Consider the following 26,952-nt stretch of genomic DNA (forward strand, 5'->3'; position numbering starts at 1 on the left):
CACGTCCATCCGCCCGATACAATTTGAAATGAGACGTGTCCGACCAGGCATTAACAGTCCAATGTCGGTGTTGATTGGGCCAAGCGAGGCGTAAAGCTTTGTGTCGTGCAGTCATCAAGGGTACACGAGTGGGCCTCCGGCTCGGAAAGCCCGTATCGATGGGGTTTCAAAATGGCTCTGAGCACTATGGGACTTAACTTCTGAGGTCATCAGTCCCCTAGAACTTAGAACTACTTAAACCTAACTAACCTTAGGACATCACACACATCCATGCCCGAGGCAGGGTTTGAACCTGCGACCGTAGCTGTCGCGCGGTTCCAGACTGTAGCGCCTGAACCGCTCGGTCACCCTGCCCCGGCTGATGGTGTTTCGTTGAACGTTTCTCATGCTCACACTTGCTGATGTTCCAGCACTGAAATATGCAGCAATTTGAGGAAGGGTTGCAGTTTTGTCACGTTGAACGATTCTTTTCAGTCGTCGTTGGTCCCGTTCTTCCTGGATATTTTTCCAGCCGCACCGATGTCGGAGATTTAATGTTTTACCGGATTTCTGATATTCACGGTACACTCGTGAAATGATCGTACTGAAAAAGCCCCACTTCATTGCTACCCCCAGAAGTGGTGTGTCCCATCGCTCGTGCGCCGCCTGTAACAACGCGTTCAAACTCACTTAAATCTTGATAAGTCATTTTAGCAGCAGTAACCGATCTAACAACTGCGCCAGACACTTGGCGTTGGCAACCACAGCGTCGTATTCTGCCTGTTTCATATCCTGTGTTTGAATACCAGTTTCTTTGGCGCTTCAGTTCATGTCCTATGAACATAGGCTGCCTCAAATTCTGAGGATCTCTCGAAAACACATCGCTGCTGGTACGATTTATTATAGTTAAATATAAGGCAAACACGCAATGGCAGCTGAAATCTTCACGCAGGCTTAAATCTGAAACCGAGTTTATGTTACATGGTGACACAGTGGTACAGTGGTTGCAGTAGAGCCGGCCACGGCGTGCCAAACGTCACGCGTGCAGCGTGTGCGGGCCGCGTGCTGGGTGGAAGGCCCGGCAGGTCGCTCGGAATTGCTCGGTGCTTCTCGGACGTACCCGGAACAGCGCCGCACATCATTTAGCATTGCGTTGCGGCATTTTGCAGTCGGCACACCTCTCCGAGTTCGGCAGAATCGCGGTGCCAGTACTGTTTGTTTACCCTTCACTGTTCGTGGTATGAAGGACGTTCATAGGTCCAGTGGCTGATTGCAGAAAGAGAGTCAAATGGTTCAAATGGCTCTGAGCACTATGGGACTCAACTGCTGAGGTCATTAGTCCCCTAGAACTTAGAACTAGTTAAACCTAACTAACCTAAGGACATCACACACATCCATGCCCGAGGCAGGATTCGAACCTGCGACCGTAGCGGTCTCGCGGTTCCAGACTGCAGCGCCTTTAACCGCACGGCCACTTCGGCCGGCAAAGAGAGTCAGTCTAGAGATCTATCGTCACACACCTTAAAATGAATGGGAATGACAGAAGAGAGGAATGAGAAATTTCAATTCGCATAAGTGGCAGATACAGCTTATTTGTTATGAAACGACACTATAGTACCATGCAGCAAGAATTTAAACTTTTAGATGACAATGAAAGAGCAAAAATGGTTCAAATGGCTCTGAGCACTATGTGACTTAACATCTGAGGTCATCAGTCCCGTAGAACTTAGAACTACTTAAACCCAAGGACATCACACACATCCATGCCCGAGGCAGGATTGTAACCTGCGACCGCAGTGGTCGCGCGGTCCCGGACTGAAGGGCCTAGAACCGCTCGGCCACACCGGCCGGCATGAAAGAGTGAAACATAACACTCGACAGATGCGATTCACTGTTTTGAACACCAAGAAACACTTTGCACTAGATTTGCAGGCATGGAGCACTTGAACAAACTGGTGGTATGAATAGTGATATTTCTGAAATTCCACCCTTTATTCGTTTTCAGTTTTCAAAGCAAATAAGAGTATGAAGACTTCATATATTATAGTGAAGTGCGTTGGTGAAGTCAAGGGGCATGCCTGGATACGATTTTTCCATCTAAACCTCGCTATTGTTGAACTTATGAAGGAGAAAAGGAGTGCAAGATCGAAAATTAGAACATACAGAATGGATTGCAGACTATGAATTTTAAGTGGACCTTACTGCACAATGTCCACAGTAACACATTGCGAGGTAACTTCATTCCAAGTTGATGGGGATGCGTTTAAAAAGGAAATTAAAAAATGGCTCTGAGCACTATGGGACTTACGAGGTGTGGCTAGAAAAAAACCGGACTAGTACTGGTGAAACAATAAAACGAATGCAATAAGGCTGAAAGTCGCGTGGCCTGTCACGTGACTCTCGCTCCGCCTACTGCTCGAGTTTCATCTGCCTCCTGCACTCAGTCTGCCCGTGGCGTCTGATTTAAGTAGTTGAAGTTTTGTCTGTGCGTCGGAAAATGTTGAGTGTACAGAAAGAGCAGCGTGTTAACATCAAATTTTGTTTCAAACTAGGAAAATCTGCAAGTGAAACGTTTGTAATGTTACAACAAGTGTACGGCGATGATTGTTTATCGCGAACACAAGTGTTTGAGTGGTTTAAACGATTTAAAGATGGCCGCGAAGACACCAGTGATGACACTCGCACTGGCAGACCATTGTCAGCAAAAACTGATGCAAACATTGAAAAAATCGGTAAACTTGTTCGACACTTTCCTTGTCAACTCCTGTTAACTCAGACACTGCTCTGATTGTTAAACGGCGATCTTGTCGAACAAGTTTACCGCTTTTTTCAATGTTTGCATCAGTTTTTGCTGACAATGGTCTGCCAGTGCGAGTGTCATCACTGGTGTCTTCGCGGCCATCTTTAAATCGTTTAAACCACTCAAACACTTGTGTTCGCGATAAACAATCATCGCCGTACACTTGTTGTAACATTACAAACTTTTCACTTGCAGATTTTCCTAGTTTGAAACAAAATTTGATGTTAACACGCTGTTCTTTCTGTACACTCAACATTTTCCGACGCACAGACAAAACGTCAACTACTTAAAACAGACGCCACGGGCAGTCTGAGTGCAGGAGGCAGATGAAACTCGAGCAGTAGGCGGAGCGAGAGTCACGTGACAGGCCACGCGTCTTTCAGCCTTATTGCATTCGTTTTATTGTTTCACCAGTACTAGTCCGGTTTTTTCTAGCCACACCTCGTAACTGCTGGGGTCATCAGTCCCCTAGAACTTAGAACTACTTAAACCTAACTAACCTAAGGACATCACACACATCCATGCCCGAGGCAGGATTCGAACCTGCGACCGTAGCGGTCGTGCGGTTCCGGACTGTAGCGCCTTTAACCGCTCGACCACTCCAGCCGGCAAGGAAATTAAAAAGGACACATTCTGACAAGAACAATCCTAAGATCACTGGCGTTGAAGAAAGCGCGAGGTCTGTTTTCGAGACAATTTGGCATTTCAGTTGAAAGCCCCCCTGTGGATGTCCAGATGTAACAAACACTTCAAGGAAATTCCAGTTTTAATTAGAAATCTTTTTACGTTAAAACTGTCCAGAATGTCTAGATTTATTTTGTCAGGTAGATTTTTAAAGTCTCCAAAATGAGTTTGCAAAAGTGCTAAAACATTTCGGTCGACATTTTTGTGAAAGACCTTTTTCGGATTATGAAACTAAAAAAGTCATGGTTATGTGGCAGTTTGAGTGCGAAACTTTGTCTGCGTCTGTCCGTATGTCAACAGTTTGTACCAGGTAAAAAATTATATTATGTCTTCAGTGCACCAAATACAATTAACTGATACTGAAAACTTGTTTTGCTTGTTATATTTGTTGTTGAGAAATGTGAAACAAAAAACTAAGTCATATGCAGTACGACTGCAGTGCTATTTAAATGCGGCGCGTTCGCTGTTTTCCCCTCTTCCCCCTTCTCGCGTTCTGACAGTTTGACGTGGCTGTGGGGGAAGTGTGAAGGGAGACCGAGCGCTTTGGAACTCTGGCTCGAACATGGGCCTAGAGCCGAAGTCTTAGCCATCCATGGTTTAGAGTGTTGGGTTATGAAAAGGAATCTAGCTGGTGCACAGATTTGCGTCCTGCTAGATCTAATTTGAAACTTCCTGGCAGATTAAAACTGTGTGCCCGACCGAGACTCGAACTCGTGGCCTTTGCCTTTCGCGGGCAAGTGCTCTACCATCTGAGCTACCGAAGCACGACTCACGCCCGGTACTCACAGCTTTACTTCTGCCAGTTTGGAATGTAGGAGACGAGATACTGGCAGAAGTAAAGCTGTGAGTACCGGGCGTGAGTCGTGCTTCGGTAGCTCAGATGGTAGAGCACTTGCCCGCGAAAGGCAAAGGTCCCACGTTCGAGTCTCGGTCGGGCACACAGTTTTAATCTGCCAGGAAGTTTCATATCAGCGCACACTCCGCTGCAGAGCGAAAATCTCATTTTAGATCTAATTTGTTTTCTATTCGCACTTCTGAAAGATTCTGGGACCTTATTAACCTAAGGAGTGTATGGTTGCTGATGAAACATCTGGGCTGCAAAGCTTTGGTGGAAAAAAACTTTTCGCCGGCCGGTGTGGCCGAGCGGTTCTAGGCGCTTCAGTCTGGAATCGCGCGACCGCTACGGTCGCATGTTCGAATCCTGCATGGATGTGTGTGATGTCCTTAGGTTAGTTAGGTTTAAGAAGTTCTAAGCTCTAGGGGACTGATGACCTCAGATGTGAAGTCCCACAGTGCTCAGAGCCTTTTACACCATTTTTTTTTAACTTTTCAGTTTCCGACGTTTCGTTCAGAGCTGCGTTGGACATCTTCAGCTTGCAACTGACGAGTCGGACGCCGGAGATCGACATACTCGTAAATACTGTGTAAAGTGGGTGCGGTCGAGTTCACATGTGATCAACAGAGATAATCTTTGTCAGAGATAAAACTTTACTATCAACTGTCGCCTCTCAGGGATAACAACTTATCTATCGATTATGTAGACCCACTGTCCATATATCACTGAGTTTCATGGTTTCTTCTTTCTTGTTAAAACTGTCACTATACTTAGATACACTATGAGATCTAAATTATCCGGACACCTGGCTGAAAATGACTTACAAGTTCGTGGCGCCCTCCATCGGTAATGCTGGAATCCATTATGGCGTTGGCCCACCCTTAGCCTTGATGACAGCTTCCACGTTCGCAGGCATACGTTCTAGGTGCTACAGTCTGGAACCGCGTGACAGCTACGGTCGCAGGTTCGAATCCTGCCTCGGGCATGGATGTGTGTGATGACCTTAGTTAGGTTTAAGTAGTTCTAAGTATAGGGGACTGATGACCTCACTAGTTAAGTCCCATAGTGCTTAGAGCCATTTGAACCATTTTTTGTCCTTTCCCTTACTTCATTTCTTACATGGTCAAGTCGGAAAATTCTACAGATTGTTCTCAGATGGTCCATCTCTAAACCTCTAAGTTTCTTTTTATTTCTTTCTGTGTGTTCCCAGCATTCACTCCCACAAATTTTTATTGGTTGCACGATGGATCTGTGTAAATGAATTCTAACATTTAAAGCCATATTTGAGGAACAGAGTACAGGGTTTAATTTTTGGTTAGCCGTCCTTCGCTGCCCTATACGCTGTTTAATATCTGTCACATCTTGCTTCACGTGATAGGCCACTACCTAAGTACTTAAACTCTCTACATAGTTTAAAAAGACACCAGTAGATGCCCAGGATACTTCCCTCTTCTCCGCAACATAGATATTTCTTCTTCTCAAAATTAATTTTCAAACTCCACTTTTTACACTCTTCCACAAACTTGAGAAGTGTGTAAGATACATCCTCTTGATCGTTTGTTGCAACGACCTGATGATCAGCATAGAAAACGATGTACGTACACTGGTTCCGAACTTGAATCCCCAAACCCACACACTGTCTGCATCACAGATTCATTGCCTTCTACACATACAGGGTGTTTCAAAAATGACCGGTATATTTGAAACGGCAATAAAAACTAAACGAGCAGCGATAGAAATACACCGTTTGTTGCAATATGCTTGGGACAACAGTACATTTTCAGGCGGACAAACTTTCGAAATTACAGTAGTTACAATTTTCAACAACAGATGGCGCTGCAAGTGATGTGAAAGATTTAGAAGACAACGCAGTCTGTGGGTGCGCCATTCTGTACGTCGTCTTTCTGCTCTAAGCGTGTGTTGTTCACAACGTGCAAGTGTGCTGTAGACAACATGGTTTATTCCTTAGAACAGAGGATTTTTCTGGTGTTGGAATTCCACCGCCTAGAACACAGTGTTGTTGCAACAAGACGAAGTTTTCAACGGAGGTTTAATGTAACCAAAGGACCGAAAAGCGATACAATAAAGGATCTGTTTGAAAAATTTCAACGGACTGGGAACGTGACGGATGAATGTGCTGGAAAGGTAGGGCGACCGCGTACGGCAACCACAGAGGGCAACGCGCAGCTAGTGCAGCAGGTGATCCAACAGCGGCCTCGGGTTTCCGTTCGCCGTGTTGCAGCTGCGGTCCAAATGACGCCAACGTCCACGTATCGTCTCATGCGCCAGAGTTTACACCTCTATCCATACAAAATTCAAACGCGGCAACCCCGCAGCGCCGCTACCATTGCTGCACGAGAGACATTCGCTAACGATATAGTGCACAGGATTGATGACGGCGATATGCATGTGGGCAGCATTTGGTTTACTGACGAAGCTTATTTTTACCTGGACGGCTTCGTCAATAAATAGAACTGGCGCATATGGGGAACCGAAAAGCCCAATGTTGCAGTCCCATCGTCCCTGCATCCTCAAAAAGTACTGGTCTGGGCCGCCATTTCTTCCAAAGGAATCATTGGCCCATTTTTCAGATCCGAAACGATTACTGCATCACGCTATCTGGACATTCTTCGTGAATTTGTGGCGGTACAAACTGCCTTAGACGACACTGCGAACACCTCGTGGTTTATGCAAGATGGTGCCCGGCCACATCGCACGGCCGACGTCTTTAATTTCCTGAATGAATATTTCGATGATCGTGTGATTGCTTTGGGCTATCCGAAACATACAGGAGGCGACGTGGATTGGCCTGCCTATTCGCCAGACATGAACCCCTGTGACTTCTTTCTGTGGGGACACTTGAAAGACCAGGTGTACCGCCAGAATTCCGAAACAATTGAACAGCTGAAGCAGTACATCTCATCTGCATGTGAAGCCATTCCGCCAGACACGTTGTCAAAGGTTTCGGGTAATTTCATTCAGAGACTACGCCATATTATTGCTACGCATGGTGGATATGTGGAAAATATCGTACTATAGAGTTTCCCAGACCGCAGCGCCATCTGTTGTTGAAAATTGTAACTACTGTAATTTCGGAAGTTTGTCTGCCTGAAAATGTACTGTTGTCCCAAGCATATTGCAACAAACGGTGTATTTCTATCGCTGCTCGTTTAGTTTTTATTGCCGTTTCAAATATACCGGTCATTTTTGAAACACCCTGTACATCTTGAAGAGTGTGGGAGACAGAAACCACCCTCACTTCAGTCCTTAAGTTATTCGGAAGGCCTTAATCACCCCTTTAAAACAGTACACTGGTCGCTTTTAACCGCTGCTGAAGGCGTAGAACTGGCGTCGGACGCTTACGTGACCCGCCACCAATGACCCAAGACATGGCAGTGGAATGTAGCGTGTATGGCAGTAGGTTGTATGGAATCAGCGATATAAGATGAGTCGAAATGGACACTTGACAGAATGGCAGAGAGGAGCTGTCTGTCTAGCGAGAGAAGCTCGAAGTGCGGACCGAAAATGGCGCGAATGTTACTGCCGTCAGCTTGTGAGAAACAGCGAAGTGATGTTCGGTATTTGTGGGCCAAAGGGCATAAAACGTGTGACATTCACAGGGACAAGCGTGGCGTGTATGGGAACGATTGTATGGACTCTAGCAATATCCCCAAGTGGTGCACATTCTGCCAAAGGCGCCTTGTGAACCTAAGTGATTCGCCAAGCTCCTGGTGGCCGGTAACAGCCGCAGCTCCGCAGAATGTCAGAGGCATTGAAGCAGCAATTTTGAACGACTGGCGTGTGCAATTGCGAACCTTATCGCAACAGACACCTCGAAATTTCGCCAAGTTGGTGCTCGCTAGGTGCCTAAGAACCTGACAGACAACCACAAGGGCCAGCGTATGATGACAAGCTTGGATCACTTAACTCGTTATGGCGCAGAACAACTTGCGATTTCTGGAAGGAATCGTCATTGGTGATGACTCGTGGGCGTGCCACTACACGCCCGAAACCAACCAGGCCTCTATGGAGTGGAAACATGGTTTTCCAGTGTGAAGACAATTCGAAGTGACTCAGTATGCTAGGAAAGTACTTGTGATAGTTTTCTGGGCTATGCATATTGTTATCGGTGGACTTTGCTGAACACGATATCACTGCAAATACCGCAGCACACATTCAAACTTTGGTTAAGCTGCGTTGTGCTCTTCCTTTTTTTTTTTTTTTTTTTTTTTTTTGTGGTTTTCGGGCGCACAACTTCAATGGTCATTAGCGCCCTGACTACTCTAAGAATGCACCGCGAGGCACAAGTTGACAACAACAACTAAAAGGGAAAACACAATAAAAGATAGACTGACAGGCATAGGATTAAAAAACATCAAATGTCCTTAGCGAGGTTTGTCAAATTGATAAAACAAAGAACACGAGCAGCTGCTCGTGGGTCATCCGCTAAAATGGCATCTAAAGTAGTAGGCATGTTAAGATCGAGGCGCAGTGTTTTAAGATCGGGACAGGACATTAAAATGTGACTAACCGTCAGCAAGTGCCCACATGGGCAGAACGGCGCCGGCGCAGCCGTCAGCAGATGGCGATGGCTGAACCCGCAGTGTCCAATTCTTAACCTTGCTAAAACGACCTCCTCCCGCCGAGAAGGGCGTGAGGAGGACGTCCAAGCCACGGGAAGAGGTTTTAAGGCCCGAAGCTTGTTGTCGGTAAGTGCAGCCCAATCGGCATGCCACAGCGACACAACGCGCCGACAAATGACCCTGCTAAAATCGGACGAAGGGACACAACAAGAAGCTGTCCGAGGCTGGAGGACCGCAGCCTTGGCCGCGGCATCTGCAGCTTCGTTCCCACGGATACCGACATGGCCAGGAACCCACATAAAGCTAACCGGCGTACCGACGTCCACCAGCTGCTGAAGAGAGCGTTGGATCCGGTGTACGAAAGGGTGAACCGGGTACGGAGCACTAAGGCTCTGGATGGCGCTCAGGGAATCTGAGCAGATGACATAAGCAGAATGTCGGTGGCGGCAGATGTACAGAACAGCCTGGTAGAGGGCAAAGAGCTCAGCTGTGAAGACCGAACAATGGCCATGGAGCCGGTATTGGAAACTTTGTGCCCCGACAATAAAGGAACACCCGACCCCGTCATTGGTCTTAGAGCCATCTGTATAAATGAAAGTCATGTTGTTGGACTTCGAGCGAAGTTCCAAAAAACGGGAGTGGTAGACCGAACCGGAGGTGACCTCTTTTGGGAGCGAGCTGAGGTCGAGGTGAACGCGGACCTGAGCCTGGAGCCAAGGTGGCGTGCGGCTCTCGCCCACTCGGAAGGTTGCAGGGAGTGAAAAATCAAGGTGTTGAAGGAGGCGACGAAAGCGAACTCCAGGGGGTAGCAAGGCAGAGACATACAACCCGTATTGAAGGTCAAGAGAGTCGTCAAAAAAGGAACGATAAGAAGGATGGTCGGGCATTGACAGTAGCCGACAGGCATACCGACAAAGCAGTATATCGCGCCGGTAGGTGAGTGGCAATTCGCCAGCGTCAGCATGAAGACTCTCTACGGGACTGGTATAAAATGCTCCGATCGCAAGTCGTAAACCCCGATGTTGTATGGAGTTGAGGCGGCGTAAGATGGATGGCCGTGCAGAGGAGTATACGAAGCTCCCATAATCCAGCTTGGAGCGGACGATCGACCGATATAGGCGAAGGAGGACGGTTCGATCCGCTCCCCACGACACACCACTGAGAACACGGAGGACATTTAAAGAACGGGTACAACGGGCGGCCAAATATGACACATGTGGAGACCAGCTAAGTTTCCTGTCAAAGGTAAGGCCTAAAAATTTGATTGTCTCCACGAGTGGGAGAGCAACGGGACCGAGTCGTAAGGACGGTGGGAGAAACTCTTTGTAGCGCCAGAAGTTAATACAGACCGTCTTCTCGGCAGAAAAACGGAAGCCATTGGCGACACTCCAGGAGTAAAGACGGTCAAGAGAACGCTGAAGACAGCGCTCCAAGACACGTGGACACTGCGCGCTGCAATAGATGGTAAAATCGTCCACGAAAAGGGAGCCTGATACATCAGCTGGGAGGCAATCCATTATTGGATTGATCGCGATGGCGAAGAGAGCGACGCTCAAAACGGAGCCCTGTGGCACCCCATTCTCCTGGCGAAAGGTGTCGGACAGGACAGAACCCACACGTACCCGAAACTGTCGATCCATTAAAAAGGAACGAATAAAAAGAGGGAGGCGACCGCGAAAGCCCCATGTATGCATGGTGCGGAGAATGCCCGCCCTCCAACAGGTGTCGTAAGCCTTCTCCAAATCAAAGAACACAGCCGCGGTCGGGCGCTTCCGCATGAAGTTATTCATGATGAAGGTCGACAAGGTAACCAGATGGTCGACAGCAGAGCGGCGCCTTCGAAATCCACATTGTACATTGGTAAGTAGGCGTCGAGACTCGAGCAGCCAAACCAATCGAGAGTTAACCATTCGCTCCATCACTTTACAGACACAGCTGGTAAGCGAGATAGGTCGATAACTGGAAGGCAAGTGCTTGTCCTTCCCCGGCTTAGGAATCGGGACAACAATAGACTCGCGCCAGCATGCGGGAACATGTCCCTCAATCCAGATGCGATTGTATGTACGAAGAAGAAAACCTTTACCCGCAGGAGAAAGGTTCTTCAGCATCTGGATATGAATAGAATCAGGCCCTGGAGCGGAGGACCGTGATCGGCCAAGTGCGTTTTCCAGTTCCCGCATGGTGAATGGGGCATTATAACCTTCACGATTCGAGGAGCGGAAGTTAGGTGGCTTCGCCTCCTCTGCCTGTTTGCGGGGGAGGAAGGCAGGGTGGTAATGAGCGGAGCTCGAAACCTCGGCGAAAAAGCGGCCGAAGGCATTGGAGACAGCCTCAGGGGCCACAAGGACTTCATTCGCGACCTTCAAGCCAGAAACTGGGGAGTGGACCTTAGTGCCAGATAGCCGGCGCAGGCTACCCCAGACAACAGAAGAAGGAGTAGAACTGTTGAAGGTGCTGGTGAAAGCAGCCCAGCTGGCTTTCTTGCTTTCTGTAATAATACGACGACACTGAGCACGTAATCGTTTATAATTAATGCAATTCGCCACTGTAGGGTGGCGTTTAAAGGTGCGTAAAGCACGTCGACGAGCACGTAAAGCGTCCCTACATGCTGCGGTCCACCAGGGGACCGGTACGCGACGTGGAGAAGAAGTAGGGTGAGGGATGGAATATTCAGCAGCAGCGAGAATGACTTCCGTGAGGTGTGCGACCTGACGATCGCAGCTTGTGAAGGTTTGATCCTGAAAGGTCGCCCTGGAAGAGAAGAGCCCCCAGTCTGCCTTGGAGATGGTCCAACGAGAGGAGCACGGAGAGGGAGTATGCTGCAGGAGATGGATAACACACGGGAAGTGGTCGCTCGAATATGCATCAGCAAGTGCATACCACTCAAACCGGCGTGCAAGTTGGGGAGTACATATAGAGAGGTCTAAATGGGAATAGGTATGAGATGTGTCCGAAAGAAAAGTAGGGGCGCCAGTATTGAGGCAGACAAGATTGAGCTGGTTGAAAAGGTCTGCTAACAAGGAGCCCCTCGGGCAGGATGCTGGAGAGCCCCAAAGAGGATGGTGGGCATTGAAGTCTCCAGTTAACAAAAATGGTGCAGGTAGCTGAGTAATAAGTTGCGTCATGTCTGCCCTGGTAACGGCAGATGACGATGGAGCGTAAACGGTACAAAAGGAAAACGTGAAAGTGGGGAGAGTAATGCGGATGGCTACTGCCTGCAGGCCGGTGTTCAACGTGATGGGATCGTAGTAAATATCATCCCGGACCAGCAACATAACCCCTCCATGAGCTGGGATACCTACCACAGGGGGTAGGTCAAAACGCACAGAGGTGTAGTGTGCCAAGGCAATTTGATCGCATGGGCGTAGCTTCGTTTCCTGGAGGGCTACGACGAGCGGACGATGCGAGCGGAGCAGCAACTTCAAGTCCTCTCGGTTGGAGCGAATGCTACGAATATTCCAGTTAATAAGTGCCATCGTAAGAAAAGGAAGATGAGAGAAGGGGTCACCTCGAAGGCCGCTTAGGGCCTGGCTTCGAGCGAGCACTGCCGCCGCTAGCAGGAGGCGGACAGTCATCGTCCATGGGGTCTATAGGGTCATCGGCCATCTCAGGAGGATGGCCGGGAGGGGGAGCTTCCTCCGCCGGTGAACGGCCAGATGTTCGGCTACCAGCGGTGCGGCCAGGCGAAACGGATGACGGCCTGGGGCGGCAACCGCTGGGTGGCGCAGGAGAAGAAAGGCGCCGCGGCGGAGAAGGAGAACTGTGCTTCCTATGCGCCTTTTTAGAAGGACGTTTGGTGGAAGTACCGGTCGAAGGCTGGGAGGTCGAGGAACGGAGGAAGTCTGCACGGGATGGTTCCTTCTTGAAGGCCCGTGCATCTGACTTCGGGGTCTTCGACTGAGCAGAAGCTGAGGAAGTGGCTGGTGTCTGTGGGGTGATGGGAGGAAGAGGAGACGTCGACCGCGCGATCTTAGCACTGGCCGAACGGACGACCGTGGTGCTGAAGGTCAGATCGCATGTCTGGGTTGCTACCTCCCGGGTAGTCCGAGGAGAGGCGAGGACAGTGCTGTATTTCCCCGCTGGGAGCAGCGTGGGCTTCCTACTAGCCAATAGCTTGCGAGCAGCCGAGGTGGACACTTTCTCTTTGACTCGAATTTCCTGGATACAGCGTTCTTCCTTATAGACAGGACAGTCGCGGGAGGATGCGGCATGGTCACCCTGACAGTTCACACAACGAGGAGACGGAGGTGGACAGTCACCCTCATGGGCATCCCTGCCACAAGTGACACATTTAGCCGCATTGGAACAAGACTGTCGAGTGTGATTGAAACGCTGACACTGGTAGCAGCGCGTAGGTGTCGGGACATAGGGGCGAACTGAAAAGACCTCGTAGCCCGCCTTGATGCGCGATGGCAGCTTAACACTATCGAAGGTTAAGAAAAGTGTCCGGGTCGGTACAAGGTCATTGTTGACCTTTTTCATGACCCTATGGACAGCCGTCACGCCCTGCTCAGCGAGGAAAGATTGAATCTCCTCGTCAGTCAAGCCGTCGAGGGATCTAGTATAGACCACACCACGAGACGAATTCAAAGTTCGGTGAGCCTCCACCCGGACAGGGAATGTGTAAAGGAGTGTGGCCCGAAGCAGTTTTTGTGCCTGAAAGGCGCTCTCAGTTTCGAGTAATAGGGTACCGTTACGCAATCTGGTACAAGATTTGACAGATCCAGCTATGGCATCGACGCCCTTCTGGATAACGAAAGGGTTGACAGAGGAAAAATCCTTTCCTTCCTCAGATCGAGAAACGACGAGGAACTGTGGGGCAGGCGGTAGTATTTTTGTCACTGTTGGCTGGTCACGTTTCCGTTTGTGGGTCGAAGTCGAAAGCGATGGAGTAGAATCCATTGCGGAGGAATCCCCCATGATTGCCAGCGTCTCCGATGGCGCGCTCCTTCCTTGTGGGGACCCTCTCAGAGGGCACTCCCGCCTTAGGTGAATGTTTACACCTCAGGTCACACCTCCCGAGAAACAGACGGAGGGACCAATCGGCATGGTCAGAAGGTATCAGCTCAGGCAATCACCCCTCCCCGGGCCTGGCCTTTACCAGGGGGTACGCGCGTGCCTTACATGTCTACCCAGGGCGGGGACTTACGCGTTACCCCGTCACCGGCTACGCGTGCGAACGCGTGGGTCGGCCTTCAGACACGCACAGGGAGGAAGGAAGAAGAGGAAAAAGAAGAGAGAGGGAGAAAGAGGACAGACTGTCTCAAACGCCGAGGCGGAGACCAGAGAAGGCAAGGAGAAGAAGGCAATGAGAAAGCAAGGAGAAGGAGGCAAGGAGAAGGCAAGGAGAAGAAGGCAATGAGAAGGCAAGGAGAAAAAGGCAATGAGAAGGCAAGGAGAAAAAGGCAATGAGAAGGCAAGAAGAAGTCAAGGGAAAGAGTAAGGAAGACAGTGAAGTGGAGAAGAGCAAAAAAAGGAACCAACAAAAGGAATGAAGAAACGAGAAGTGAAAAACCAAAAAGACCACGATTATAGGTCGGGAAACCGTCCGTCTCCGGACGCAGGCGCTAACTACCCCCGTGAGGGGGATGGTCTCCTTTTAGTCGCCTCTTACGACAGGCAGGAATACCTCGGGCCTATTCTAATCCCCGGACCCGCTGGGGGGGGTGCTCTTCCTGGCAAACGCCGCAACATTAATGCTGACGGGGTCAAACTTGATGACAATGCTTGACCCCATGTTGCTGCTCCTTTTCGTGAGGAAATCTGCAAATTTGAGTGGGAGGTGGTCCAGCATCCACCATATAGTCCGGACCTTGCACCGCAGGACTTCCATCTCTTTGGTTCCACGAAAAAAATAGCTGGCGCGCCAACGCTTTGCTACAGATGAAGTGAAATCAGCAGGCCGCTTATGGCATACTCTAACCAAACGGACTTCTACGAACAGGGCATATTGAAACTGGTACCACGATACTAGAAATGTCTTGAGAACAGTAGAAAACTACGTAAAAAATATAAGTTCATTTGTGATTTTTTGCTTTGTTAGCTATAAATTTTTTGTAACAATATTTTTCCGCGTTACTTTCCGACCTCCTCTCGATTTTTTAGCAGGATTATCATACCAGGGCCGCAAGATTCTGGGGTGAAAATGTCATTGCCCAGCAGGGTAAACCTTTTGGCGACGGGGAATCCTTTATCCAGACACACAATGGAAGACAGAATCCTAAAACTGGCGGAATATGTAAAGGAACAACAAAAATGACATTGAGTTTTCTTACATTTTGCTGTATCTCGACGAAAGTATAGATGTAACTAGATCTGTCGTTTTAGTTGAGTTTGCTTGATATTGTGTTGTAAATAAGATCACAGAAGAATTGATTGCGATAATATCGTTGCCAGCTACTATTAAGGATAAAGATATTTTTACGGCTGTTAAACATTCGTTTACTGAAAAACAAATAGATTTAAGCAATATTGTTTCAATACCACTGATGGTGCTCCCAACATGGTGGACAAAAACTGGTTAGTCAATTCCAAGCCCACAGTGGATATTCTATTTTTTAATTCTACTGCACCATACATCAGCGAAACTTGTGTGCAAAGCGTGGTTTCGCTTTCCTTGATAATATAATATCCGTAGTCAGAAAATAGTGAACCTAAAACTGTCGTAAGCCTTTAGCAAAAGAAAATTCGAAACGTTATTAGATGAAGTCAAGGCGGTGTACAATTGCTTACTGATGTATAACAACGTTCGCTAGTTGCGCCGCGGCAACGCAAATGAAAGATCTGTGCATTGTTTTGGAGAAATCGTGCATTATTTATAAAGTTAAGGAAAAATTGCGCAAAATTCACACTCAATGGATGTTATCTGGATTTAAAAACTGATATTTCTTTACGGACATGTGCCAGTAGCTCAATGATTTGAAGATAAGAACTTCAACGTGTAAACTGAATAATTATTGCTATGATAGATAATATTCTCGCTTTTGAGGCTAAAATGTAAGTTTTTAATAACAAAATTTCTTCCAAAACTGTATTTCCCAAATTTTAAAAAAATTACCAGACATGTGTTTTTACGGAAAGCAAGACAAGAAAAGATCCCCGAGGAGTTTTTCCATACATTCTTCAGTTGAAGAATTTTCATCAAGGTTTTTTCAGTTCGAAGAGTTGTCAGGAACAATAAAATTTGTTATACATCCAGATGTGACTTCACTGGATAAACTCACCTAAATTTGATCCGTCAGCAATTCGAAAATACGAAATTGAAATGTAGCTGATTTATTTTTAGTCTAGTTGAATATGAATTGAAAAATTTATCGTACCAAGGCAAGAATTCGAAGTAGATGATTTAGAAAGAGTATCAGGCAATATGGGTGAAAAAGGTCGACATTGAAATTATAAAAACGTGGAATTCAATTCCAGACACACAATGCTGTCTAAAGAACCTGGAGTCTGCTATTTTCACGATATTTTCATCTGTGTGTGCCTGTGAACCATTATTTCCTGAATTGAATGACATTAAAGACTCACTGAGAAACTGTTTGTTGGATAACTGGAGTTCAGATTGCATTTTGCTAAAAGTTTCAAAGTATGCAATAATGTAAGTTACTTAACATCGAATTTGCAAAAGTAGCACTCACATTAAATTTTCTTACCTTTACATAATATAAAAAAGTTTATTTTATGATTGCTGTATGAAAGGTCTATTTCTGGTTACAAATAAAGAATATTAATATAGACTATTAGGTTTTTTTCAGTAATCAGTAAAGCCCAAATTTTTATGCATTACCAAATTTGAAAATGTGTGTGCATTCATGCATTATCATATGTCTAAAAATGCTCAGAAGAACAGGGGGAAAAAAGGGTAATATGAGGTATGAAAATTTAGTTCTGCAGTTAATTTGATGGCATGCCATGGCTGTATTAAGCTTTTCCTTCTTAAAAATGGCACATGGATTACATAGGGTTGGCATCCCTGCTATAGGGGATCAAACCATCAGAGAGTGGCTTCAGTTGGTTATGACACGGATGAGGAAACTTGTGGACTCTCTTTCTTGGCGTATTGAAGCCATTATCAAGCATAGAGGCGGCTCTACAGGGTATTTGTGTGGTGTGGCCTGACAAGCTACTTACGTTTTGTCCGATGAGCTCCATGAAAACGTAATTAAAATAATTATAGTTACGGTTCAAATGGCTCTGAGCACTATGGGACTCAACTTCTGTGGTCGTAAGTCCCCTAGAACTTAGAACTACTTAAACCTAACTAACCTAAGGACAGCACACAACACCCAGCCATCACGAGGCAGAGAAAATCCCTGACCCCGCCGGGAATCGAACCCGGGAACCCAGGCTGGGAAGCGAGAACGCTACCGCACGACCCCCAGCCATCACGAGGCAGAGAAAATCCCTGACCCCGCCGGGAATCGAACCCGGGAACCCAGGCTGGGAAGCGAGAACGCTACCGCACGACCACGAGATGCGGGCAATTATAGTTATATTTTCCCGTAGCTTATTACAGTTATAGTCACTGGTGTAGAAGTATGCGGAGCAATAACAGCAGTGTTTTCTACGTTAACGTGAGCGCCAAGATGTCGACTATCGATTGCGTCACCTCGCACGACAGACAGTTTGCGAATGCTGTCAAGAGAGTCGGCGCTGACAATGGCCGTCAGTGGAGCGGGCGGCTGGCAGCAGTATTCACGTCAGCGCTCACACAAAGGCAGGCCCTCTCCCTCCCTCCCGCCCTCCCACCTACCGCAGCCTCAGAAACGCGCCCGGCGCTCACGAGGCGACGCCAAATTGCTTTCAGGCGGCCCGATTAACGGCCGCTAAACGCTACAATAACCCGACTCGTGTGAGGTTATGTTCGCCTGGCTCAACGTTCCTACTCCGCACCTTCGAGTTCCTCAGACTGACTTTCACACAAGGACGCAACCTGCAATGAGATTTTCTTTGTAAGGCCGAACAGCGACGCTGATTCTCTCCGTCCCCTTCGTCCCTCTTGCTTCTTTTAGTATTATCCGTTGACGTGACTGTAAGGCAAAAGCCTGGTTGGGTCGTAATGTACAGCATGCTCGAACCACATTAGAGCTGCTAAATTTGAAATTGCTGTTCCATAGTAAATAACAAAATCTCCTCCCCTCAATATTTGGGGATAACATGAAGCTACTTGCCAATAAGTGTCATTAGATCCGTTTTTCACCAAAGAGTTGCTGTCTTATTTTCTACACAATCCAGTGTTGTGACCGTAGCACATTTTAGTTTTTAGTCTTGCTTTTGTGACCATAATAGCAGACTTAGAGAAAGCTTTTGACAATGTTGACTGGAATACTCTTTCAAATTCTGAAGGTGGCACGGGTAAAATACAGGGAGCGAAAGGCTATTTACAATTTGTACAGAAACCAGATGGCAGTTATAAGAGTCGAGGGACATGAAAGGGAAGCAGTGGTTGGGAAGGGAGTGAGACAGGGTTGTAGCCTCTCCCCAATGTTATTCAATCTGTATATTGAGCAAGCAGTAAAGGAAACAAAAGAAAAATTCGGAGTAGGTATTAAAATCCATGGAGAAGAAATAAAAACTTTGAGGTTCGCCGATGACATTGTAATTCTGTCAGAGACAGCGAAGGACCTGGAAGAGCAGTTGAATGGAATGGACCGTGTCTTGAAAGGAGGATATAAGATAAACACCAACAAAAGCAGAACGAGGATAATGGAATGTAGTCAAATTAAATCGGGTGATGCTGAGGGGATTAGATTAGGAAATGAGACACTTAAAGTAGTAAAAGAGTTTTGCTATTTGGGGAGTAAAATAACTGATGATGGACGAAGTAGAGAGGATATAAAATGTAGACTGGTAATGGCAAGGAAAGCGTTTCTGAAGAAGAGAAATTTGTTAACATCGAGTATAGATTTAAGTGTCCGGAAGTCATTTCTGAAAGTATTTGTATGGAGTGTAGCCATGTATGGAAGTGAAACATGGAGGATAAATTGTTTGGATAAGAAGAGAATAGAAGCTTTCGAAATGTGGTGCTACAGAAGAATGCTGAAGACTAGATGGGTAGATCACATAACTAATGAGGAAGTATTGAATAGGATTGGGGAGAAGAGAAGTTTGTGGCACAACTTGACTAGAAGAAGGGATCGGTTGGTAGGACATGTTCTGAGGCATCAAGGGATCACCAGTTTAGTATTGGAGGGCAGCGTGGAGGGTAAAAATCGTAGAGGGAGACCAAGAGATGAATACACTAAGCAGATTCAGAAGGATGTAGGTTGCAGTAGGTACTGGGAGATGAAGAAGCTTGCACAGGATAGAGTAGCATGGAGAGCTGCATGAAACCAGTCTCAGGACTCAAGACCACAACAACAACAATAGCAGTCCAGGCTCCATAGGCAAACAGCCAGCCAACTTTAAGAAATAGTCCACCAAGATGTACGGACAAGATAAGTGGCGGAGGCTGCCAGGTATGGCTTGTTGACCAAATAACTTAGTGTTTGACTTCCTGCCAGAGGAAACAGCATAAATCAAACTTGAGCAATGGAAGACGCAAACACCAGGGCGATAATACAGCAAGAGAGTGTGTCAGCCACGGGCAGAAAAGACTCGTGTGGAACCAAATTAAGTTGTGTGCAGCTAGAAACGAAAGTGTCGTGTGGAACCGAAGGCATTCTTGCGGAAGCCGACCAATTAGAAACGAGAGTGTCATGTGGAACCGTAGGCATTCTTGTGCAATCCGGTCACTTAGAAATGAAAGGGTCGTGTGAAACAAATGAACTCGTGTGCAACCAAGTACATGAGAAACGAAATAAAAGGCCAGACAGCGGAATAGCCAGAAGCAGACATTCAGATGCAGATTCAGAGCCAGTGCCGGCAGTTTGGAGATGCTGCAGCGAGACGCCAGCGGGGCCGAGTAGGTCCATAGCAGCTGATACAGCTGATAAAGAAACTGCGAGAAGAGGGTGATAGACTCTGTTGGACACTCAGGAACTGCAGATCGAGTAGGATTTTTAGAGGTTCATTGGAATAGTGTTGAACAGAGGCTGTCAGTCTTTGTCTCAACTACTTAGAGAGATTTCAGAGCTAACCAAGAACAAGTGATTGCTTTGTACTTGTTTTTTTTTTATATGTACCAGCAATTACCTTTAAGTAGCAAGTCCGAATAAATAGACTGAATCTTACTAAGGGTTTTATGGTCCAACACATCACATAAGTATATGTAAGATTAAACTTGATAGAAACTAACCAATCTTTTCTGCCTATAGCACTTCTGTAACCTATTTTCAAGAAACTTATTTGCTTCAAACCAAGGAGATCTTCTCTCTCTCTCATCTCCAATATAATGATTGACAGCAATTTATAACTAACCCATTGTCGTTAACGTCCAGATTGCGCTACACAGTTCGCACTTCCTTCATTCTGGTATAGTGAGGCTGTGCCGGGACGCGACACCAGTCACATTAATGCGACCACCTATCCAAATCCTGAGTAACTACCTTTTGCAGCACAAGACGTGCAGGAAGGGAGTCTATGAGGTTCTGGAAGGTACCAACAGGGATGTGGAGCCAAGACGACTCCAGTGCGATGGTCAACTGCACTAGGTTCCTCAGTTGAGGATCCGTGACAAGGACAGCTCGATCGAGGTGGTCCCAAAGATTCTCGACTGGGTTTAACTCCAGGGAGTCTCATGATCAGGATAGTACGGTAAACCCAGAGCTTTTCCAAACATGCGCGCGCACACACACACACACACACACACACACACACACACACACACACACACACACACACACACACACAGTCCTGCTAGTAGATGCCTTCGTGCCAAGAAAAAACATGTAGGGATGGACCTAGTCCCCAAGTATACATACGTACTTCCGGAATGAAGAGATTACCCACAGAATGCCACGAAAACATTCCCCAGACACCATCGCTCCCTCCTGATTGCAGGGTCTTTGCTTCCAGAAGCTTCACGCCAATAGCCATCTGTCCGATGAAGCACAAAACGTGATTCATCTGAAAGCGCCACCTGTCGCCGCCCAGCTGTCGTCCAGTTGCGTGCAAATTCCAGTCTTCATCGCCGATGAACAGCAGTCACCGTGGGTGTACGGATCAGGCGCCTCCTCAGGTGGTCCGTATACAGCAGCGTTCGCTGTACGGTCGTTGAAGAGATACTGTTGCTAGCCCCTCGGTTCATCTGGGCAAGCAGCTGATCGACAGTTGAACGTCTGTTCTGCCGCAGACATCTTGCAACCGGGGTTCACCTGTATCATCTATGGCTCATGGTGCACCACAGTTCCTCGGCGCAGGTTTTGTTTAGCGACATTTTGCCATGCGCAGTATACTTTAACTTCGGTGGCACACGAAAAATGTACAGACTCAGCACTTTCCGAAACGCTTCCGCCCTTGACCCAAAAGTGAATGATCATACCTTTTTGGACGTCAGATAAAACGCTCCGTTTCGGCACTACTATAACCACTGCACTGTTTTCCAGGTCTCCCCGATACACTGTGTATACCCTCCACTGCCAGCTACCGTTTGTGAGTGGTTACTGCACGTTCACATCGAATATAGGCGGTGGTCACATTAACATGTCTGGACCATGTATGCATTGTTTCTAAAAATGATTCTTGACAGACAACTGATGCTAGATTTCTGCTTTTACTTTAGTACTGACACTGAAAAAGAGATTCTCTGTCTTATCTTAGCAACGGCCTTGCCGCAGTGGATACACCGGTTCCCGTGAGATCACCGAACTTAAGCGCTGTCGGGCGTGGTCGGCACTTGGATGGGTGACCATCCAGGCCACCATGCGCTGTTGCCATGAGGAGCCAATTGAGGAGCTACTCGACCGAATACTAGCGGCTTCGGTCAAGAATACCATCATAACGACCGGGAGAGCGGTGTGCTGACCCCACTCCCCTCCTATCCGCATCCTCCATGAGGATGACACGACGGTCGGACGCTCCCGGTAGGCCACTCGTGGCTGTCTCATCCTATAAGCGGTTTAGACTAAGTTCATCATTTTTGCTATTTCTATGTCAAAATCGATTGTATCAAGGAGTTTGTTGAAATCGAGAGATCAGTGTAACAGACTATTGTTCGTCTACAGCCAGTTTCATGTTGTTTCATGACTGTACCTTGATAGTTCCACTTCATTACTGTGATGTTTCCGAAAACCCAACTCATGAGTGATCAAGTATGAATCACGGTCGTAGTTCTTTGTTTCGAGGAACACTGTCTTATTAACAAAATGTGTGGTTTTTAATGCTATTCTTCTACGACACGTTACAATACTATTCTGCAGTCCCTTCGATAGAAGTGAGAAAAAGCGTTGCAGCAACTAGGCTCCCCAGAGTGATAGATACTGAACTCTCTAAAATGATGTGGCGGTATGTACACTGAAGAGCCAAAGAAACTGGCACACCTGCCTAAAGTCGTGTAGGGCACCCGCGAGCACGCGGAAGTGCCCCAACACGACATGGCATGGACTCGACTAATGTCTGAAGCAGTGCCGGAGGGAACTGACATGAATCATGCAGGGCTGTCCATAAATGCGTTTGAGTACGAGGGGGTGGAGATACGAGGTGTGGCTAGAAAAAAACCGGACTAGTACTGGTGAAACAATAAAACGAAATCAATAAGGCTGAAAGTCGCGTGGCCTGTCACGTGACTCTCGCTCCGCCTACTGCTCGAGTTTCATCTGCCTCCTGCACTCAGTCTGCCCGTGGCGTCTGTTTTAAGTAGTTGACGTTTTGTCTGTGCGTCGGAAAATGTTGAGTGTACAGAAAGAACAGCGTGTTAACATCAAATTTTGTTTCAAACTAGGAAAATCTGCAAGTGAAACGTTTGTAATGTTACAACAAGTGTACGGCGATGATTGTTTATCGCGAACACAAGTGTTTGAGTGGTTTAAACGATTTAAAGATGGCCGCGAAGACACCAGTGATGACACTCGCACTGGCAGACCATTGTCAGCAAAAACTGATGCAAACATTGAAAAAATCGGTGAACTTGTTCGACACTTTCCTTGTCAACTCCTGTTAACTCAGACACTGCTCTGATTGTTAAACGGCGATCTTGTCGAACAAGTTTACCGATTTTTTCAATGTTTGCATCAGTTTTTGCTGACAATGGTTTGCCATTGCGAGTGTCATCACTGGTGTCTTCGCGGCCATCTTTAAATCGTTTAAACCACTCAAACACTTGTGCTCGCGATAAACAATCATCGCCGTACACTTGTTGTAACATTACAAACGTTTCACTTGCAGATTTTCCTAGTTTGAAACAAAATTTGATGTTAACACGCTGTTCTTTCTGTACACTCAACATTTTCCGACGCACAGACAAAACGTCAACTACTTAAAACAGACGCCACGGGCAGACTGAGTGCAGGAGGCAGATGAAACTCGAGCAGTAGGCGGAGCGAGAGTCACGTGACAGGCCACGCGACTTTCAGCCTTATTGCATTCGTTTTATTGTTTCACCAGTACTAGTCCGGTTTTTTTCTAGCCACACCTCGTATTTTCTGAACAGCACGTTGCAAGGCATCCCAGTATACTCAATAATGTTCATGTCTGGCGAGCTTGATAGCCATCGATGAGTTTAAACACAGAAGAGTTTCTGGAGGTACTCTGTAGCAATTCTGGACGCGTGAGATGTCTCATTGTCCTCCTGGAATTGCCCGAGTCTGTCAAAATGCACAATGGACATGAGTGGATGCAGGTGATCAGACATGAGGTTTACATATGTATCACCTGTCAGAGTCGTATATAGACGTATCAGGGGTCCCATATCACTCGAACTGCACACGCCCCACAACATTACAAAGCCTCCACCAACTTGAACAGCCCCTTGCTGACATGCAGGGTCCATGGATTCATGAAGATTTTTCCATACTTGGAAACGTCCATGCGCTCAATACAATTTGAAACGAGGCTCTTCAGACAAGACCTGATGTTTCCAGTCATCAACAGTCCAACGTCGGTGTTGACGGACCCTTGCGAGGTGTAAAGGTTTGTGTCTTGCAGTCATCAAGTGTACACGAGTGGGCCTTCGGCTCCGAAAGCCAATATCGACGATGTTTCGTTGAATGGTGCGCACACCGACACTTGTTGATGTCGTAGCATTGAAATCTGCAGCAATTTGCGGAAGGATTGCACTTCTGTCACGTTGAACGACTCTCTTCAGTCGTCGCTGGTGCCGTTCTTGCAGGATCTTTTTCTGGCGCAGCGATGTCGGAGATCTGATGTTTTGCCGGATTCCTGATATTCACGGTACACTTGTGAAATGATCGTACTGGAAAATATCCACTTCCTCGCTACCTCGGATATGCTGCGTCCCATCGCTCGTGCACCGAATATAACTTCACATTCAAACTCACTTAAATTTTGATAAGCTGTCATTGTAGCAGCAGCAATGGATCTAACAACTGCGCCAGACACTTGTCTTACATAGGCGTTGCCTGTCTGCATATCTCTGCGCTTGAACACACATAGCTTCTGTGGCCCTTCAGTATATATTGTACGGAAAAACAATGTTTTACATTCAAGAATCACTACGAAGCTGTCTGTTGTCGAGAACAGCTAAGGCGTCTCAAGACGATATAGAAGACAGCAATCTCATTTTCTCCACGGTGTTCTCGGATGCTGCCTCCGTCGCGACGCGGAAAATTTCCGATACCCTTCGGAATAGCGTAAGAGGTAGCTAAATTGGCTATCTCGCCCGGATATACGCGGCGGTCTTTGATGGGGTCAGGTGAGCGCGCCACGCTAAGTATGTGCGCTTTTTCGTCGATTTTCAATTTTTCCCTAGCAGGCATACAGTATCCTCACTATCCCAGCCGTCACACAATCATCCATTCATACAAGTTTAGTAAACGGTTGTTCTGCTTTATATATATATATATATATATATATATATATATATATTGTTGTTGTTGTGGTCTTCAGTCCTGAGACAGGTTTGATGCAACTCTCCATGCTACTCTATCCTGTGCAAGCTTCTTCATCTCCCAGTACCTACTGCAACCTACATCCTTCTGAATCTGCTTAGTGTATTCATCTCTTGGTCTCCCTCTACGATTTTTACCCTCCACGATGCCCTCCAATGCTAAATTGGTGATCCCTTGATGCCTCAGAACATGTCCTACCAACCGATCCCTTCTTCTAGTCAAGTTGTGCCACAAACTCCTCTTCTCCCCAATTCCATTCAATACCTCCTCATTAGTTCTGTGATCTACCCATCTAATCTTCAGCATTCTTCTGTAGCACCACATTTCGAAAGCTTCTATTCTCTTCTTGTCCAAACTATTTACCGTCCATGTTTCACTTCCATACATGGCTACACTCCATACAAATACTTTCAGAAATGACTTCCTGACACTTAAATCTATACTCGATGTTAACAAATCTCTCTTCTTCAGAAACGATTTCCTTGCCATTGCCAGTCTACATTTTATATCCTCTCTGCTTCGACCATCATCAGTTATTTTACTCCCTAAATAGCAAAACTCCTTTACTACTTTAAGTGTCTCATTTCCTAATCTAATCCCCTCAGCATCACCCGATTTACTTTGACTACATTCCATTATCCTCGTTTTGCTTTTGTTGAAGTTCATCTTATATCCTCCTTTCAAGACACTGTCCATTCCGTTCAACTGCTCTTCCAAGTCCTTTGCTGTCTCTGACAGAATTACACTGTCATCGGCGAACCTGAAAGTTTTTATTTCTTCTCCATGGATTTTAATACCTACTCCGAATTTTTCTTTTGTTTCCTTTACTGCTTGCTCAATATACAGATTGAATAACATCGGGGAGAGGCTACAACCCTGTCTTACTCCCTTCCCAACCACTGCTTCCCTTTCATGCCCCTCGACTCTTGTAACTGCCATCTGGTTTCTGTACAAATTGTAAATAGCCTTTCGCTCCCTGTATTTTACCCCTGCCACCTTCTGAATTTGAAAAGAGAGTATTCCAGTCAACATTGTCAACAGCTTTCTGTAAGTCTACAAATGCTAGAAACGTAGGTTTGCCTTTCCTTAATCTTTCTTCTAAGGTAAGTCGTAAGGTCAGTATTGCCTCACGTGTTCCAATATTTCTACGGAATCCAAACTGATCTTCCCCGAGGCCGGCTTCTACTAGTTTTTCCATTCGTCTGTAAAGAATTCGTGTCAGTATTTTGCAGCTGTGGCTTATTAAACTGATTGTCCGGTAATTTTCACATCTGTCAACACCTGCTTTCTTTGGGATTGGAATTATTATATTCTTCTTGAAGTCTGAGGGTATTTCACCTGTTTCATACATCTTGCTCACCAGATGGTAGAGTTTTGTCAGGACTGGCTCTCCCAAGGCCGTCAGTAGTTCCAATGGAATGTTGTCTACTCTGGGGGCCTTGTTTCGACTCAGGTCTTTCAGTGCTCTGTCAAACTCTTCACGCAGTATCGTATCTCCCATTTCATCTTCATCTACATCCTCTTCCATTTCCATAATATTGTCCTCGAGTACATCACCCTTGTATAGACCCTCTATATACTCCTTCCACCTTTCTGCTTTTCCTTCTTTGCTTAGAACTGGGTTGCCATCTGAGCTCTTGATGTTCATACAAGTGGTTCTCTTATCTCCAAAGGTCTGTTTAATTTTCCTGTAGGCAGTATCTATCTTACCCCTAGTGAGAAAAGCCTCTACATCCTTACATTTGTCCTCTAGCCATCCCTGCTTAGCCATTTTGCACTTCCTGTCGATCTCATTTTTGAGACGTTTGTATTCCTTTTTGCGTGCTTCATTTACTGCATTCTTATATTTTCTCCTTTCATCAATTAAATTCAATATTTCTTCTGTTACCCAAGGATTTATACTAGCCCTCGTCTTTTTACCTATTTGACCCTCTGCTGCCTTCACTACTTCATCCCTCAAAGCTACCCATTCCTCTTCTACTGTATTTCTTTCTCCCATTCCTGTCAATTGTTCCCTTATGCTCTCCCTGAAACTCTGTACAACCTCTGGTTCTTTCAGTTTATCCAGGTCCCATCTCCTTAAATTCCCACCTTTTTGCAGTTTCTTCAGTTTTAATCTACAGGTCA

The 26,952-nt window shown here is 46.6% G+C and overlaps 1 pseudogene; it reads left to right on the forward strand.

Annotated features, from left to right (window-relative positions):
- The first annotated feature begins 21,578 nt into the window (after positions 1 to 21,578).
- On the forward strand, positions 21,579 to 21,696 carry LOC126191855 (5S ribosomal RNA; annotated as a pseudogene).
- Positions 21,697 to 26,952: the final 5,256 nt, after the last annotated feature.

The sequence above is a fragment of the Schistocerca nitens genome, chromosome 6, assembly GCF_023898315.1.
Source record: "Schistocerca nitens isolate TAMUIC-IGC-003100 chromosome 6, iqSchNite1.1, whole genome shotgun sequence".
In the NCBI taxonomy this organism is placed as follows: Eukaryota; Metazoa; Arthropoda; class Insecta; order Orthoptera; family Acrididae; genus Schistocerca; species Schistocerca nitens.